This window comes from Protopterus annectens, chromosome 11.part0, assembly GCF_019279795.1.
Source record: "Protopterus annectens isolate FY-2018-M chromosome 11.part0, PAN1.0, whole genome shotgun sequence".
In the NCBI taxonomy this organism is placed as follows: domain Eukaryota; kingdom Metazoa; phylum Chordata; order Ceratodontiformes; family Protopteridae; genus Protopterus; species Protopterus annectens.
This window is the reverse complement of record NC_056745.1, coordinates 179006602-179021891: the sequence shown is the minus strand read 5'-3', so window position 1 is coordinate 179021891 and position 15290 is coordinate 179006602. Positions and strand designations below refer to the sequence as shown.

General features: G+C 43.9%; 1 protein-coding gene across 3 annotated transcripts in view; it reads right to left on the bottom strand.

Annotated features, from left to right (window-relative positions):
- Window positions 1-15290, bottom strand: part of TSPAN9 (tetraspanin 9) — a 2052609-nt gene that overhangs the window by 1593303 nt on the left and 444016 nt on the right. The window lies entirely within an intron of this gene.

The window sequence follows — 15290 nt, the reverse complement described above, 5'->3', positions numbered from 1 at the left end:
GCCAGTTTGGCATCATTAATCAAACTACAATTTAAGAAACATAATCAGTACTTCATCTTAAATTATCTGCTCTAACCACATAGCTCTGAAGCAGCGAAATCCCTTCCTTCTGTCTTTCCCGTATTATCTCCCTTGGTTACATACTCCGAATCTGTTTAGCCTTGAACTGTACACATTTAGACTGACTGGTGTAATTTAGATTTGCCTGATAAATGAAAGCTGTGCATACTTCCAATAACACTGTGAGTAGAGCTCCATCTGCACAACAGATAGCTCACCTAGTTCTAGGCGTTCGGACAACTCATTGGCTAGAATTTTCCCAAGCTGTCAAGTCGCTTATCCCACAATGGTTAGCTTTCCACTTTCTCATCAGTTTTGTGTGAAATAAAAAGCAACCAGGAGACAAAGGTACAAAGTAGGAAATGGAAAGAAGGAAAGTCATGCAGCAGGATAACTTTCATTTCTGATGACATAGAGCTATAGCTGCTGGGCAGATAGGACCCAGCCAGACACTGGCAGAATTATAGGTGATGGATAGGTAGGACTCAAACCAGAGATGGGCCTTTAGAGTGATGCCTCATAAGAACTTGATTTTATCCTGGAGGCTCCAAATGAAGACCTGGAATCTAGTTTGAAACGTGGGCAGAGAAAATGCCATTGTTGTAGCAATCCAAAGAGGCATTGTGAAAGGAGGTGGACAGTGTCCTAACCAAGTGGTATGCCCGATGGGTGCATATAACAACTTCCCATACTTTCAGTAACAGAGAAAACATTCATTCACTCACCATCTTGACAGGCACTGTTTGGCAACTTTACTGCTCTCAGTCTTTGGAAAATGGTGCAGAATTTGTTTTCTTTCAGAATGGTTTTCATCTTGTATACATAAATTGTGAACCACCTACCTATGCACAATCAGATACTACAAAAAGCATTCTCCTTTGTTAAAGTACGATACAGATTATTTGCTTTATTTTTTGTGGTCCATGTCTGCATGAAAGAAGGGTTAGTATGCAATAAGTCCTTGGTATTGGGAAAGGTAAACATGGGGACATAATAACAGGGCCTGCTTTTCCTGATCCTGTAGTGATTCCAAATAAGAAAACTATCTTCCATTACAGAAACTTTAGTTTAGGCTGGTTTTTAGTTGAATCATAACATTTATTCTAGCAGGAACTCTATATTGCATGGTGTAACCTACTTGTAAATCAGGGATATTTAGCTCCAAGACTGGCCCAAGTTCCCTAGATTTCTTCAGCATCAAACATAATCTGGAATATAACACAAGTTCCAGTTGGGTTTGTGAGACTTTCTGGATGGCTTTCATTTCAGTGAGGCCATGAACATTCCTCCTTGACTGAATTGTTTGATTGTGGAAAACATCTAGTAAGTTTTTGTTATGTCCTACACTGAAGAAGGAAATTTTTGCCGAAACCGGTATGTTATAGTACGTATAATAAAGGATTATTGAACTCCGTCCTGCCTTGCTGGTCTACTTGGTGTTCTGCTGTATTTGGTACAGACCGTGCATTCCCCCTTGCATGGGACTTTGTTGGTTTGTTCAATATTGGCACCTTTGTCATGATGAAAAAGACACTGAGGGGACCACAAAGAGGACAACTTCTTCTGACCAACTAAGTCTAAAAGGCAGAGCCATGGTGTTAAAAGCCCCTGTGGAACAACCTGTGACTTTCATGGAATCTCTGAAGATCTGTGACTCTAGCTCAGTGTTCTTCCTGAATCCTTAGTGTACGTTAGTCCACCAGCCTCTCATGCTCTCCATACTGGGCTTGACATTTCAGTGCATCCAAAAGAAATGGGTTGTTCTTTTCTTCTATTGTATGTAGTGTGTAATCTATGTCTGTTCCAAACAGTAAGAGGCTTTTAAGGAAAGGGTCTACAAAGAATACTTTAGTGTGGTTTAGTGAAAGGGATTAGGTAGAGTCAGCAGTCTTAGCAAACTGTGCCACATCTGCTGGCCAGCAGCCTAATCAGTGGTGCTGCAACCACTGGTTAGTCTGCTGGCCAACCAGGCAAGTGGTGCTATAACTTGCCTACCTTGAAAATCAGGTACTTACAGTGAGGTGGTAGACATCTGGTTGGGGCCGATGTACATCTCTCAAGTGACTTTCAGATATGCCTTGCATTGCATGATGTGCTTCACCCAGTATATCAACTCCAAATGTCCACCATGTCTGTGAGGTACAACAGAGCTCTCACATTAAGTGTGGAGGATGCAAAAAGGCACTCTGCAGAGTTGTCTCCTGGATGCATGGCTGTAGCATGGATGCTGAACTAGTACTCTTCTGAGACAGTCACATCCATGAGGCCACTATACCAGCATGTTCCCATGTATTTGGTGCTGCACCTTTCAGCATGACCAATAGCAGAAGCAGAAAGTACAGTTGTGTACACTTACCATAAATGTAGATGTTCAAGTGTATTCACTGTTGCAGTCATCACATTTGGGTTATCAGTCTGCAGGTACCCCTCAGCCGGCCTGAATACAAGAGTCTTCGGATTTCTGCATCGGATGCTGTCTCTTCTTCCATGACGTCAGGTCATCAGGGGTATAAAACATACAGCCGATGCCATTACATCAGTTTTTCTTGCCCCAGATGTCAGGTGCCCCCACAATAAGAAGCAATTATATGGTATGGTACACCCCCGTCAAAAAGCAAATACACCAGAAAAAATAAATATACCAAACAAGAAGGAAAGGTAGAGCCAAGAGAAGTCAGGGGGTTGGAGGGAGGGTAACCAGGACTGCAACAGTGAATACACTCGAACATCTACATTTATGGTAAGTGTACACAACCGTACTATGTTCTTCGTGTTTCACTGTTGCAGTCATCACATTTGGGTTGATTCCCAAAGCTAAGGAAGGGAGGAGAAAATTATTAAGCCCTGCAAGATTGCAGTGGAAAATCGAGCTCTGGATTTGGAAAAGATAGGCATGTGGTAATGCTTGAAGGTATGTACAGACCTCCAGGTAGCAACTTCTAGGATGTCCCTGGTAGGGACTCCTCTGAGAAAAGCCACAGAGGTAGATGCAGCCCTGGTGGAATGTGATCTTATCCCCTGTGGGGGAGGTTTTCCATGGTGCTTGTAGCAGAAATGAATGCAATGGGCTATGCATTTGGACATGGCCTTCCCCACTGCCCCTGCAGCAAAGCCAACTACACTGCCCCTGCAGCAAAGCCAACTAGCAGCTGTTCAGCTTTTCTGAGAGGCTTAGTCTTGTCCAAATAAAATTTAAGTTGCCTGCGCACGTCCAGAGAGTGCAGTATTTGTTCCCCTTTGTTTTGTGGATTAGGGAAAAAAGTAAGCAAATGAATGGACTGATTCAGGGCCACACTAGACACCACCTTGGGCATAAAGGAAGGGTTAGTCCTGAGGGAAACCCTATCCGCATGAAAGATAATGAAGGGTTCCACTGCTATGAGGGCTTGTAATTCAGATACTCTTCTTGCTGAAGTGATGGCTAGAAGGAAGGCTGTTTTCCAAGAAAGGAATTTCAACTCCACTGTTGCAGCTGGCTCAAAGGGGGGGGGGGGGGGATAGTGAGCTTTTCCAATACAAAGTTAAGGTCCTAGGCTGGAGTGGGAGATCTCCTGGGGGGGGTTCCTAAATTTTTGGCCCCTCTAAAGAATTGTTTTAGCAAGGGGCGAGAGAAGAGGGGTGGGCTCAGTATTATAATGTGCTGAAATGGCAGAGGCATGACTTTTAATTGACCAGAAGGATAGGCCCTTGTGGAGCATTTTTGTTAAGTACTGTAGAATATGAGGTAAGCTGGGCACCGCTTTGCCCATCCCCTGTGCCTGGATCCAGGAACAGTACCTTTTCCACTTTTCAGCATAGGATTTTCTAGTACTAGGCCTCCTTGCCTCCAGAATGACATCCAGCACCTGCTTACTGAGGGATGCTAGAGGAGAGCTCAAGGAATTAGCCAAGCTGCAAGGTTCAGGGTTTGAAGCTGAGGGTGCAGAATCTGGCCCGCCTGCTGGGACAGCAGGGAAGGGGTCTGAGGCAGGTGCCATGGTTGCAGCAGTGTCATACTGCGCAAGAGGGGGTACCAGTGCTGGCGTGGCCAGTTTGGTACAATCGGTATTGTCCTTGGCTTGTCCTGTTTGATCTTTAGTTGAACCTTTGAGAGGAGAGACAGAGGGGGAAGGCATAAACTGAGATGCTTTCCCAGGTAAAGGACAGGGCATCCACTTTCCAAGCTTGACTGTGGGGAGTTCTGGTGCAGAATTTGTTCTATTGGTAGTTCTGAGGAGAGGCAAACAGGTCCACCTCTGGGGTCCCCCCATTCGTTCCTCAAGAGGTTGAATATTTTGGGTTCTAGTTTCCATTCGTGCGGGTCCATGACATTTCTGCTTGTCGTCTGCCATTGAATTTAGTTTGCCTGGCAGGAATTGTGCTTGCAGGTGTACATGGTAGCTCAAGGCTGTGTCCCACAGAGCCATGGCTAGACTGCAGAGAGGGTACGAGTGGGTTCCCCCCTGCTTGTGTATGTACCACATAACTGTGGTATTGTCTGTCTTTACCAATAGTTGTGCTGGAAGAATACGGCCTTTGAAGGCTGTCAGAGCATTCTGTACAGCTAACATTTCTTTTTGATTGATATGCAGGTGCATCTGTCTCGGGTTCCATTTGCCCTGAATGCACTGCCCTGCCATGTGAGCCCCCAATGCATAGTCTGATGTGTCTGCTGTTAGGGTTTGGGAGGCAGGGGGTAGAGTGAAAGGGAGTCCCTTGTTCTGGTAGCAGGCCTCTGCCCACCAAAGGAACTCTGTCTTCATACAAGGAATGACAGAAATCATTGTTTCCAGGTCCTGAGAATGTTGACGCCATAGGCTTTTTAGACACCATTGGAGTTTCCTCTTATGCAGTCTTGCATATGGAATTAGTAGAATGCAAGAGGCCATGAACTCCAGGGCTTGCAGTATTTTCCTTGCAGATAGCTGGGGTTTTGTGGCCAACAGTTTGAAGTAGGTTGTCAAATAAACTTGTTTCTCCGGAGTGAGAAATGCCATCTGGGAACTTGTGTTCAAGCTTGCTCCCAGCAATCTAATCTGTTGGCAGGGTATTAGGTGAGATTTCTTTTCATTGATGGTGTACCCCAGTGAGGTTAGAAGTTTCTTTATGAATGCCAGATGTTGTAACAGCAAGTCCTGGCTTTCTGCCTGAATCAGACAATAGTCCAAGTATGGGTAAATTTGAATATTTCTTTGCCTGCAAAATGCAATGGCTGGAGCTAGACACTTTGTGAATACCCTGGGTGCACTAGATAATCCAAAGGGAAGTGCAGAGAACTGATAGTGCATGCAGCCTGCCCTGAAACATAGGCATTTTCTGCAAGATTCCCTTATTGGGATGTGCAGGTAAGATTTCAGACAGGCATCCTTAGCTAGCATAGGAAGAAGCTGTTGAAGAGTTAGCATTTTGAATTTTGGAACTACCAGAAAGGTGTTGGGAATAGAGAGGTCCAGGATAGGATGCCAGGAGTTGTCTTTTCTGGGTACCAGAAAAATTCTTGAATAAAAATATTGTCCCCTTTGTTCTGCTGGGACAGGCTGAACAGCCCTGATACTGAGATGAAAGAAAACCTGCTGTTGGGCCTCCGCCCATTGATTTGGGGGTAGGTCTGACCAACCATTTGGGGTTGGCAGTGTGTGGAAGTGAAATCTGTATCCTTGGGAAATTATGTTCAAAACCCATTTGTCCTGGGTAATGAGTTCCCAGTTTTTTGCATGCAGGGCGAGCTTTCTTCTTAAGGGAGCAGGTAGTTGAGCAGGGCTTGGAAGGGTTAAGGTTAAGTCATTGTGCCATTTTTCCATAGGGGGGGGTGGCTTACTCCTCCCTACTTTGGAAGTGGGAGCTCCCCACTGCTTAGGTCTGTGCATAGCCTGAGACTGTAGCCTAGGTGGCCTGCTGTTCCTGGGTTTGGACTGAGAAGGCCTGGAAGGGACTGGAAAAGACCAGTTCTTTGAAGGCCAATGCCTACTGAATCTGGGAGGCTGTACTTGTAAGAAATCTTTAACAGTTTGCATAGACTTAGCTTTTTCCACCATCCTTTTGAGAACATCTTCTGCTTTGTTGCCAAAATGTGGTCTTAGATTAAGGGAGCATCCAGTAATTTAGCTTTAACATGATCTGGCAAGTTTTATTCCTTAAGCCAAGCATGCCTTCTAAGTACAGACCCGGTGACAACAGCCCTGCAAGATGCTTCTAAAGCATCAAAACCACATTGCAAAGTATGTTTACCAACTTGTTCTGCAGAATGCATTAAATCTTGCAAGTCTTTGCGTTCAGCACAGTCAGGAATCAACATCATTTTCTGTTTAAGTAGTCCCATAATATGCTGCTGATACTTTAATATATGAAACTGGCAATTTAAAGCCCTAATGGCCAAAGTAGCAGAAGTGTATACCTTCTTACCCCATCTGTCTCAAGGCTCTAGAATCTCTATCAGAAGGGGTAGGATTTTTGGCAGCAGTAGCCTTAATGCCTTTTGGCCCTTGGGAAATGGTCTCTAGATCTGCAGAAGGATTCTTGAAGAGGAACTTGTGAGAGTCAGGTACTCTGTAGTACTGGTCAGGTTTTTTGGGAGCTGGAAGTAAAGTGTCTGGGATAAGGCTAGATTCCAAAAAAAGCATCATCTACAATGTCCAGAACAGGAGGTATAGCTAAAGGCCTGTGTTGGGGCAGGAGTTAGAATTCCCTAAGTCGCTTTTTGGACTAAGAATAGTCCTGGCTTTCCCAGCGGAAATGCTCCCTACGGGTATGCATGGTTTCACCGAAAGAAAAATCTTCTGGAGGGGAAGCAGAGGGAATGGAATCCTCTGCATTGGAATCCTCATAAGCAGATAAGGGCAAATCCTGACAATCAGGAGTAGAGAGACTAGATTCCTGATCAGAAGAATCAGAAAGAAATTCAGTTCTAGGTCTCTTAGAGGGGGAAGGCTGGATTCCCCTAATTAAGGTAATGAGGTCTTCAGTCATTCTAAGCATTTGTTTTTGAGGCATATGGGCCTGGGCCCACAGTTTGGTCATCGGTTTTCTAGGTGTAGTGTGAGATTTTGCCCTGAGGCATTCAGAACTTCTGGATGGAAATGATGGCGTTGGTTTAATATGAATGTCTGTAGGCCTGAATACACCCTCAGAAGCCAGTGCCTGTACAGCGGCTCCAGACCCATCCAAGGTAGAGACATCCACAGGTTCCATAGTCGAAGAAGCAACTTGTGGCATATCGGACTCCGAATGGGTCTCGGTAGAGGCCTGCGAATCTGAAGTAGCGGGTATCAGGGGCTGTGAAAGTGCCTCACTGAGTACCGGCGGACTGGCGACTAGCTTAATGAAAGCGTCGTCGGCAGTTTTGGACCTATGCGGTCTGTCTCTGTCTTTATCCTTACATTTTTTCAGATGATCGGTAAACATGGTGAAAATAGCAGAAACGAATGCAGTGGCCTATCCACTTTGAAATAGTCTGCTTTGAGATGGCCTTTCCTTGTGATCCTGCAGCATATGCCACTAGTAATTGCTGTGTCTTCCTGAAAACTTTGGTTCTGTCCAAGTAGAATCTAAGCTGTCTGTGTACATCCAGTGAATGCAGAATTATCTCCCCTGTGTTCTGTGGGTTTGGATAAAAAAGTTGGCAGATGAATAGTTTGGTTAAGAGCCACACTGGACACCACCTTAGGCATAAATGTTGGGTTTGTCCTCAGAGAAACTCTGTCTGGATAAAACATGATAAAAGGTTCCACAGCCATGAGTGCTTGTAGTTCTGAAACTCATCTTGCAGAAGTTATTGCTAGGAGCACAGCTGTTTTCCAAGATAAAAACTTTATATCAGCAGTAGCAGCTGGCTCAAAAGGAGGCAGGGTGAGTTTTTTCAAGACATAGTTGAGGTCCCATGCAGTTATTGCTGATCTCCTTGGAGGCCTTAAATATTTGGCTTCTCTGAGGTACTGCTTTAATAAAGGATGAGAAAAGATTGGTGGCTCCGTATTGTAAAGAGCTGAAATGGCAGAGGCATGGATTTTAATGGATGAAAAAGATAGGCCTTTGTTCAGCATCTCAGTTAAATATTGTAAAATCTGAGGAATATTTGTTACAGCTTTATCAGTTCCTTGTGCCTGGTTCCAAGCACAGAATCTCTTCCATTTTCCAGCATAAGATTTTCTAGTACTAGGCCTTCTGGCTTCCAAAATGACATCCATCACAGCTTTACTGAGAGGTGTGTTTTGTATGATTACATTATCCGCCATGCTGCCAGGTTTAAAGTCCTGAGTTGGCTGTGCAGGATCCAATTGTTTTGCTGGGATAGTAGATGGGGTGTTTGAGGTAAGGTCCAAGCTGGGCATTGAGACAAGTTCCTTAGGATTGGAAACCAGTACTGGCGGGGCCAGTCTGGGGCAATCAGTATCATCTTTGGCTTCTCCTGTCTGATCTTTAGGAGTAACTTGGGGAGGAGAGGCAGTGGACCAAAGGCATATACTGATAGGCTTTTCCAGCTAAAAGATAAGGGCGTCCACTTTCCATGCTTGTCTGTGATAAGTTCTTGTGCAGAATCTTTTTAGTTGGTAGTTGTGAGGGGAGGCAAATAGATCTATGTCCGGGCATCCCCATTTCTTTGTTATCATGCTGAAGACTTGTGGATCCAGCTGCCACTCGTGGGGATCCATGAGGTTTCTGCTTAGTTCGTCTGTCAGAGTATTTTTCCTTCCTGGCAGGAATTGTGCTTGCAGATGTACTTGGTAAGTTAATGTTGTGTCCCACAAAGTCATGACTAGTCTGCAAAGGGGGTAAGAATGTGTGCCCCCCTGCTTGTTTATATACCACATGACCGTGGTGTTGTCTGTCTTTATCAGTAGTTGTCCCGGATGAAGTAGGTTCTTGAAGGCTGTCAGGGCATTTTGAACAGCTAGCATCTCTTTTTGATTGATATGTAGATGCATTTGGTTTGAGGTCCATGTGCCCTGAATACATCTTCCTGCCATGTGGGCCCCCCAGGCATAATCTGATGCATCCGTTGTTAATGTCTGCCAGACTGGGGGTAATGTGAATGGCTGTCCCTTGTTCTGGTGATAAGCCTTCACCCACCATCGAAACTCCTGTTGCAGGCAGGGAATTACAGTAATCATTGTTTCCAGCTGTGGCAGTGTTGAGTCCAAACACTTTTAGGTACCATTGAAGTTTCCTCATATGCAGTCTTGCATATGGAATTAGTAGGCTGCAGGATGCCATGAAGCCCAAAGCCTGCAGATTTTTTCTTGCGGATAACTGGGCCTTTGTTGCCAACATTTTGAAATAGGTAGTCAGTTGCCTTTGTTTGTCTAGCATGAGATAAGCCATCTGGGCAGTTATATTTAAGCTTGCACCCAGGAATATTATCTCTTGAGAGGGTTTTGATTTCTTTTCATTGACTGTGTACCCTACGCATGTTAGAAGTCTTTTCCCAAATGCCAGATGCTGTAGAAGAATGTCCTTGTTCTCTGCTTGAATTAGACAGTCATCCAAGTAAGGATATATTCGTATTCCTCTTTGTCTGCAGAATGCAATTACTGGTGCCAGGCACTTTGTAAAGACCCTGGGTGCAGTAGATAAGCCAAAGGGCAGTGCAGAGAATTGGTAATGCATTGAGCCAGCCTTGAATCTGAGATATCTTCTGCATGATTGTCTGATTGGGACATGCAGGTATGCCTCTTTTAGGTCTAAAGTCACAAGCCAAGTGTTCTTGCCCAGCATGGGCAGAAGTTGCTGCAAAGTCAACATTTTGAATTTTGGTATATCCAGGAATGTGTTCAGAATAGATAGGTCCAGTATTGGTCTCCAGGCTTTGTCCTTTCTGGGTACCAGGTACAGTCTTGAGTAAAATCCTTGTCCCTGCTCTTGCTCTGGTACTTGTTGAATGGCCCCCATGTCCATGAGGGATGAGACTTGTTTTTGTGCCTCTGCTCATTGATTTTTAGGCAGATCTGGCCAGCCGTTTGCCTTTGGCAGGGTATGGAAATGGAACTTGTAGCCTTGTGGCACTATATTTAGAACTCACTTGTCCTGGGTTATAATGTGCCAGTTTTGATAAAAAAGTGATGATTTTCCCCCTAAGGCTGCTGCCAGGAGATAAGTGCTTGGTGCAGGCAGGGGGAAGTCATTGGGACTGTTTCCTGTATGGTTGTGCTTTGTCTTCTCCAACTTTGGAGGTAGAAGCACCCCATTGCTTTGACCTGTATGAACATTGTGCCTGGGATCTGCCTCTAGGGCGTCTGGATCTGCCCCTTTGAGGTCTGTCTGACACAGGAAAGGACCAATTCTTTGTAGGCCAGTGTCTACTAAACCTAGGTGGCTGTACTTGTAAAAAACTTTGACAGTTTGCATAGATTTAGCTTTGTCCTCCATTTTGTTTAACACCTCTTCTGCCTTAACACCAAACAAAGTATCATGATGTAAAGGTGCATCTAATAATTTAACTTTGACATGATCAAGCAGATTTTGTTCCTTTAACAAAGCATGTCTCCTAATTACAGAACCCGTAACTGCGGCCCTGCAGGAGGCCTCCAAAGAATCAAAACCACATTGCAAAGTATGCTTTCCAACTTGTTCAGCTGCATGCAATAAATCCTGCATTTCCTTGTTTTCTGCACATTCAGAGTTTAACAACATTTTCTGTTTAAGCAATACCATGACATGTTGCTGATATTTGAGCATATGAAACTGACAGTTTAAGGCCCTTATAGCCAAGGTAGCAGATGTGTAAACCTTTTTTCCCCATCTATCCAGTGCCCTAGAGTCTCTGTCAGAGGGGGTAGGGTTTTTTGCTGCAGAAGCCCTAACTCCTTTGGGACCCTGTGAAATAGTTTCTGGTTCTGCAGAAGGGTTTTTAAAAAGGAATTTATGAGAGTCAGGAACCCTATAATATCTGTCAGGCTTAACAGGAGCTGGAGGTAAGGAGTCAGGGCTAAGACTAGACTCCGAAAACACATCATCTACAATGTCTAACACAGGTGGAATGACTAGAGGCCTGTGTTGAGGTAGTAAAAGGAAATCCTTGAGCCTCTTTTTAGATTCTGAAAAATCTTGGCTCTCCCAGTGAAAATGCTTCCTCAGGGTATACAAGGTTTCCCCAAAAGAATAGTCCTCTGGAGGAGAAGCTGAAGGTACAGATTCTTCAGCATCAGAATCCTCATAGGGGGAAGAGAATATTCCTGATCAGAAGAGGGATCAGAAGAAATAGAAACCTGATCTGAAGATTCATAGTCAGCCTCTTGCCTAGGCCTCTTATCAGGAGGGGGATGGGAACCCCTGATCAAGGTAATCAAGTCTTCGGCCATTTTGAGCATCTGTTTTTTGAGCATAGAGGCCAGTCCACATGGCTCTTGAGTTTGTTTCTTTGCTTTAGAAGGTGCTTTAGTCTTTGCCTTTGAAGCTGAAGTTGGTTTAATGTAAAGATGTTTAGGTCTGAAAACACCCTCAGAAGCCGGTGCCTGCTCAGCGGCTCCGGACCCATCTGAGGGAATAGTATCCAAGGCTCCAATAACTTGAGCTTCCAGCAGCATGGCCGACTCCACGTGGGAGTCGGTAGCGGCCTGCGACTCTAAAGTAGCGGGCATCAGGGGCTGCGAAAGCACCACACTGAGAACCGGCAAACTGGCGACTGGTGTAGGAGAAGCTTCATCATCGGTTTTGGACCTCGGTTGTTTATCTCTCTCTTTTTCTTTGCGTTTTTTGTGAACTCCGGTAGTCGGATGACTATCCAACATTTCTGGATAATTAAACCGGCGTCCAAAATAGTTTAAAGCAAAATCATACTGACACTTAATAGTGCGTTGGTTATATCTAGCACAAAACCAACAACCAGAAACGTTGTGATCAGGGCCTAGGCAAGGAATACAGTAAGAATGAAAGTCCTTATGAGGTATTTGCTTTCCACAAGAAATACAATTATTTACTTTTTCTGACATCAGTCTGGAGCAAGAATAAAGTTTCCCCAACAGGTTACTTAGCTTTATTGAAGACTTCGGATCTGAAATTCGAACACGAAAATCTCAGGAGTCGGCAGACCGGCACTTGCGAACTGCTTCTGCTTCAGGCACCGCATGGCAAGAAAGACTGAAGAAAATGGCGTCGGCTGCTTCTTTTATACCCCTGATGATCTGACGTTAGGGAAGGGGCAACAGCAGCCGACAGAGGACCCAAGACTTTGGAATTCACCCTGACAGAGGGCAACCTGCCAGCAGGATTACCCAAATGTAATGACTGCAGCAGTGAAACACGAAGAACATCCCAGTGTTTGTCCAACTGACAGCTTGCTTCCCTGATGCACCCCAAGCAGAAACTGCCACATCTAATGCTTCATTAGCAGAGAGCAGCACTTCACTTATCCAACACTGTGGAGACAGATGCCTGGTTATCCAATGACAGTGCGGCTGATTACCTCACAACCTAATACAACCAGTCCAAAACCTATACCCTGGTGCCAAAGAGGATAAAAGTATGTCATCCTATGATGGTGGAACAAATGAAGGTTCCAATGATGGGGCACATGGAATGACATTGTGGGTGTCATTTTGAACTCCAGTCTTTTTATCATTGTGGCTAGCTGGGGTTATCCTAGACTTAGATGAATATAAACTGGAAGAAGACATAAGTGATGGCTTCTGCTCCCTGATGTGCAGCTTACTGATTACTTCTTTCAACAGGGAATCACTGCTGCTGTTTGTACATCAGCAGTGATTCTATAGTTTTCAGGCTTTTTTCATTTACAGTTGTAGGGAATCACTGCTGCTGTTTGTACATCAGCAGTGATTCTATAGTTTTCAGGCTTTTTTTCATTTACAGTTGTGCTGTGGGGTGTGGTGGGTGAAGTGTCCCTTCTACAACAGGAAAGCAGAAGGGCTTAAAGCCTTCAATTATTTTTTATTTTCATCCAGTTAAAGCTTTTACAGGTTTGCTTCATCTGGTTGAAGCTTCAGCTTGTTTTCTCTCAACAAACCATAAGAGAAGTGCTAGATATTATCATAGCTAATGACTAGAGACATGAAAGGGGACATGACCCCATGCCTCACTGGTACAAAGGGGGACATGGTTATTGGTGCAGAAGCAAGGTGATCTCCTATGATTCTGGAATCCTATGATCAATTTGAGACCCAGGAAACCAGATTTCTGGCTTGGGAACAAGCCACAGTGGTCAATGCACAACTTGCCTATCTCAGCAGAGAATCAGGGATAGCAGGCTTCTGTGTTGTTCCTTTGTCAGAGATCAGGAAATGACATAGCAGTTGTGGAGACATGACTAAGTAATAACAGGATAGAAAGGGATCTTTGTTTTGCATATACAGGATTACACATGCATGAATATGTGCATTCTACATGACGCACACACACACACACACACACACACACACACACACACACACACACACACACACACACACACACACACACACACACACACACACACACACACACACACACACACACACACACACACCACCCTTGGGAATTATTTGGGTATAACAAAAAAAGCTGTATGACAGAACAGATAATGCTCTGGATTGGATGACTTGATCTCTAACCCACCACCTCACTGAGAGATGGTGTTGTTATGCCAGCTTAAGCCTGAGCTTTAATAACCCCTCTCTGGGGGAGGGGGTAAGCTGGTGAATCGGGAGGAAATCAAGAGACTGAGGAGAACCCACTGGCAGACAAGAGATGGTCAAAAGTCACTATGAACAAAAAAATAAATAAATAAATAAATAAAAGATTACAAAATTTATAAAATAGAGAAACCATCATCCACTTTGGTCATGGACCCTAAACTCATCAAGGCTGGAATCTTTACAGCCAAGTTCCCTGATTATTCCACAATCTTCAAATTGACTTTAACTTCTTTAGTAAGCTTAGATTCTTCCAGTTTAAAATGACTGGTTGTCTGTGAACTTTACTACTCTCCATCTTATGAAATGAAGACGGCAGACATACAAAAAGGCCAGCTGTGGAACAGGACATAGAACGACAGATCTCCAAGGGCCAGTTACCCAGTTCTTCTAACTATTTAGATATGAAAGTGTTCTCTAAAACTTTGCACTGTGATGTGAGGCAACTTCATTAAATGCTATGCAAACTTTAAATCTGTTATTGCCTTGCTCCCTGCCAAGACAAAAAGGCAGTGTGTATGCATGTTGGCTAGTGGCATCTGCTTCTGCAGGTGCACTTACACAATGAAAGGGCACTGCATGCTAGGCCTTTACACAAGCATGGTAAGGGAAGGAACTTGGGAATTTGGGGAAATTCTACCCGTCAGAGACGTCATGCTTAAGGCAAGGAGTCCTATATGGCCTGCAGTTAGAATTCTGAGATTAGATATCCTGAACTTTCTCTTGGCAATGTTACCCTCAACTCCACCCTCCAATCTGAAAAAAAAACTCTTAGGCAACTGACCACATAATACATAAATGTATATTTGCATTGAAGTGTACGACAGTATATAGGCAGACTGCTTTATCTTAGGGGGGGGGGGTCCATTTGTGCTTTCAAGGTAAGAGGAGGTAAGATGAAAATGTTTTGCATTGTTGATGCCTAACATTCTGAAGTCCATTCACTGGGAGAGAAAACCAGAACAGGTACACTATAAAGGAAATATTTTAATGGTGGTCAAAGCCCCCCATGCAGGGAGCTGTGTCACTGCACCCCTAACTAATGTAAATTACTACTAATGTTGATAAACTACTTACTTGAGAAAGGTTGCTCATTTAACCTTCGGGTACCTACAAGGACAAACATTTATATTTTACCGGCACTAAACATGACCAATAACAAGATAAACTTATAAATAGTAAACCTAATTCGTTAAGACAAGTAAAAGACAAGAGTAACATTTGTTTTAACATGTACTACTATTAAGTTTCAGTTGTCAATGCCTCCTCCAAAGCACATCATTCACAGCAAGGTGAACTAAATGAGCTATGCATTTTAGAGAGAATTGGTATGAGAAGTGAATCAACCTAAAACTCACACACTAAAGCAAAAAAAAAAAGATGTATTTGTGATAAATAGTGAAGGCAGCTATTGATTTAAAAACATATGACACTTGTACATAGACCTTTCATCATCACAGAACAAACGTCATGAGGCAACAGGTTGAGTAGCAGAACATGCAATTCTGAACAAGGTGAAAAACAGCTTCCAGACCTATCTCAGGATGGGTTTTCATCACAAATAACAGTCCTAAGCACAGCCCTCATTAGATTGTTAGAGATTAATTCCTTTCTTCAAATTAGTTATGTTGA